Here is a 4,123-nt window from a genome sequence, read left to right on the forward strand (position 1 = left end):
CAGGTATTTTCTGGCTGAAATTGAGGGACCTGAGCAAAAATCAGATTCAGAGGTTGAAGAAAGACTGCAGATGCTGTTGGATTCTGACCTCCCTGTACTCAAAGTGGATTTTCTGGGGCTACAGAACCTCAAATGGGACGCTCTCAATTGCTTTGGAAAGTAGACATCCAGGGCTTTCCAGCAATATATAATAATCCATACTTTGCTCAAGTTTAGAAGACACAAACTGGCGTTCAACGCCAGTTCCATGCTGCATTCTGGAGTTAAACGCCAGAAACAGGTTACAAAGTTGAGTTAAACGCCAGAAATAGGTTACAAACTGGCGTTCAACTCCAAGAGAAGCCTCTACACGTGTAAAGTTCAATGCTCAGCCCAAGCACACACCAAGTGGGCCCCAGAAGTGGATTTCTGTATCATTTACTCATTTCTGTAAACCCTAGTAACTAGTTTAGTATAAATAGGACTTTTTACTATTGTATTTACATCTTTGGATTATCTTTTGATCTTTAGATCACGTTTGAGGGCTGGCCATTCGGCCATGCCTGGACCTTATCACTTATGTATTTTCAACGGTAGAGTTTCTACACTCCATAGATTAAGGTGTGGAGCTCTGCTGTTCCTCATGAATTAATACAAAGTAGTACTGTTTTTCTATTCAATTCAAGCTTATTCCTTCTCTAAGATATCCATTCGCACCCAAGAACATGATGAATGTGATGATTATGTGACGCTCATCATCATTCTCACCCATGAACGCGTGCCTGACAAACATTTCCATTCTACATGCAAACAAGCTAGAATGAGTATCTCTTAGATATCTAATATAGAGGACCGAGTCCGAGATATTAGAATCTTCGTGCTATAAGTTAGAACCCATGGACGGCCATTATTGAGATCTGGAAAGTCTAAACCTTGTCTGTGGTATTCCGAGTAGGATCTGGGAAGGGATGGCTATGACGAGCTTCAAACTCGCGAGTGCTGGGCTAAGTGACAGATGCAAAAGGATAGTAAATCCTATTCCAGTATGATCGAGAACCGACAGATGATTAGCCATGCAGTGACAGCGCACTGGACCATTTTCACAGAGAGGATGGGATGTAGCCATTGACAACGGTGATGCCCTACATAAAGCTTGCCATGGAAAGGAGTAGGAATGATTAGATGAAGACAGCAGGAAAGCAGAGGTTCAGGAGGAACGAAAGCATCTCTATACGCTTATCTGAAATTCTCATCAAAGAATTACATAAGTGCCTCTATCTTTGTTTTATGTTTTATTTATCTTTTTGTTATCAATTCACCATAACTATCTGAATCCGCCTGACTGAGATTTACAAGTTGACCATAGCTTGCTTCAGGCCGACAATCTCCGTGGGATCGACCCTTACTCACGTAAGGTTTATTACTTGGACGACCCAATGCACTTGTTGGTTAGTTGTGCGAAGTTGTGATAAATAGTTGAGATTACAATTGTGCGTACCAAGTTGTTGCCGGGGATTGTTCGAGTTTGGACAACTGACGGTTCATCTTATTGCTCAGATTAGGTAATTTTATTTTAATTTTAACTCTTTGTTTTTATTTATTTTCGAAAAAAATTTCAAAAAAAATTATATTTTTTTAAAAAAATAAAATATTCTATGTTCTTCAGAATTTTTAAGAATGAATTCTAGAGTTTCAGATGATGCTTTTATCATCACAGGAGTCAGTTGATTCCCATCAATTTGGCTGTTGTATGTAATGTCCTGCTGAAGCTTGTTCTGCCCTGTCTAAACTCTTTAGACTGAAGCTTTAGACTAACATTGCATGATTCCTGGAATCTTTATTAAAAATTATGAGTTTCTTATTTTCTTTTTCCAAATAATTTTTGAACAAATCCAAAAAAATTTTTAACAAAATCATAAAACCAAAAATATTTTCTGTTTCTTGTTTGAGTCTAGTGTCAAATTTTAAGTTTGGTGTCAATTGCATGTTTTAACTTTTCCATAAAAATTTTCAAAAACTCATGCATGGTGTTCTTCATGATCTTCAAGTTGTTCTTGGTAAGTCTTCTTGTTTGATCTTTAAAATTTTTTGTTTTGTGTCTTTTCTTGTTTTCCATATGCATTTTTGAATTATTAGTGTCTAAAGTTTGAAAATTTCTAAGTTTGGTGTCTTGCATGTTTTTCTTTTCTTAAAAATTTTCAAAAATAAGTCTTGATGTTCATCTTGATCTTCAAGGTGTTCTTGGTGTTCATCTTGACATTCAAAGTGTTCTTGCATGCATCAATTGTTTTGATCCAAAATTTTCATGCATTTAGTCTTTTTGATGTTTTTCTCTTTCTTTATTTAAAATTCAAAAATAAAAAAATATCTTTCCCTTTTTCATTCATAAATTTTCGAAAATTTGAGTTGACTTTTTCAAAAATTTTTAAAATTTACTTGTTTCTTATGAGTAAAATCAAATTTTCAATTTAAAAATTCTATCTTTTTCAAAAAACAAATCTTTTTCAATTTTTTTTTCATATTTTAAAAAATTTCAAATTAATTTTCAAAATCTTTTTCTTATTTTTATTCCATATTTTCGAATTCAATGCTAACAATTAATGTGATTGATTCAAAAATATTAAGTTTGTTACTTGCCTAATAAGAAAGGTTCAATCTTTAAATTTTAAAATCAAACCTTTTTGTTTGTTGTTAGTCAAGTAATCAACTTTAATTTTCAAAATCAAATCTTTTTAAATTTCTTTTTCAAATCTTTTTCAAAATAAATTTCAATCACATCTTTTTCAAAATCAATTTCAAAATCTTTTCTAACTTCTTATCTTTTCAAATTTGATTTTCAAATCTTTTTCAATTAACCACTTAGCTTTTTGATTGATTCTTATCTTTTTCAAAACTACCTAACTAATTCTCTCTCTCTAATTTTCGAAAATCCTTTCCCTCTTTTTCAAAATTCCCTTTTTTCTAACTAATTGTTTTAATTTTTAATTTAATTTGATTTAAATTTTAATTTTCGAATTTTAACTTTAATTTTAAAATATTTTTATTTTATTTATTTAAATTTTCGAATTCTTCTCTTCCTCACCTCCTTCTATTTATTTACTCATCTACTAACACTTCTCCTCCACCTAAAAATTTGAACTCCATCCCCCCTCTCTGTCTTCGAATTTTTCCTCTTCTCCTTCTTACATTCTTCTCTTCTTATACTTGCATAAGGAATCTCTATACTGTGACATAGAGGATTCCATATTTTCTTTTGTGTTCTCTTCTTTTTCATATGAGCAGGAACAAGGATAAGAACATTCTTGTTGAAGCCGATCCTGAACTTGAAAGGACTCTGAAGAGGAAGCTAAGGGAAGCTAAAGCTCAACTCTCTAGAGAAAATCTGACAGAAATTTTCGAAAAGGAAGGAGACATGGCCAAAAATAATAACAATGCAAGGAAGATGCTTGGTGACTTTACTGCACCAAATTCCAATTTACATGGAAGAGGCATCTCAATCCCTGCCATTGGAGCAAACAATTTTGAGCTTAAAACTCAATTAATTTCTCTGATGCAACAGAACTGCAAGTTTCATGGACTTCCATCCGAAGATCCTTTTCAGTTCTTAACTGAATTCTTGCAGATCTGTGATACTGTTAAGACCAATGGGGTTGATCCCGAGGTCTACAGGCTTATGCTTTTCCCGTTTGCTGTAAGAGACAGAGCTAGAGTATGGTTGGACTCTCAACCTAAAGATAGCCTGAACTTTTGGGATAAGCTGGTCACGAATTTCTTAGCCATGTTCTTTCCTCCTCAAAAGCTTAGCAAGCTTAGAGTGGATGTTCAAACCTTCAGACAGAAAGAAGGTGAATCCCTCTATGAAGCGTGGGAGAGATACAAGGAACTGACCAAAAAGTGTCCTTCTGACATGCTTTCAGAATGGACCATCCTGGATATATTCTATGATGGTCTGTTTGAGCTATCAAAGATGTCACTGGACTATTCTGCAGGTGGATCCATTCACCTAAAGAAAACGCCTGCAGAAGCTCAAGAACTCATTGACATGGTTGCAAATAACCAGTTCATGTACACTTCTGAAAGGAATCCTGTGAATAATGGGACGCCTATGAGGAAGGGAGTTCTTGAAATTGATACTCTGAATGCC

The 4,123-nt window shown here is 34.3% G+C and overlaps 1 non-coding gene across 1 annotated transcript; it reads right to left on the bottom strand.

Annotated features, from left to right (window-relative positions):
* Positions 1–3,784: 3,784 nt before the first annotated feature.
* On the bottom strand, positions 3,785–3,892 carry LOC112768081 (small nucleolar RNA R71). The gene has a single exon (XR_003185520.1). It is a non-coding gene; the product is annotated as a small nucleolar RNA R71 (small nucleolar RNA).
* Between the last annotated feature and the right edge of the window lie 231 nt (positions 3,893–4,123).

This window comes from Arachis hypogaea, chromosome 17 (genome assembly GCF_003086295.3).
Source record: "Arachis hypogaea cultivar Tifrunner chromosome 17, arahy.Tifrunner.gnm2.J5K5, whole genome shotgun sequence".
Taxonomy (NCBI): Eukaryota; Viridiplantae; Streptophyta; class Magnoliopsida; order Fabales; family Fabaceae; genus Arachis; species Arachis hypogaea.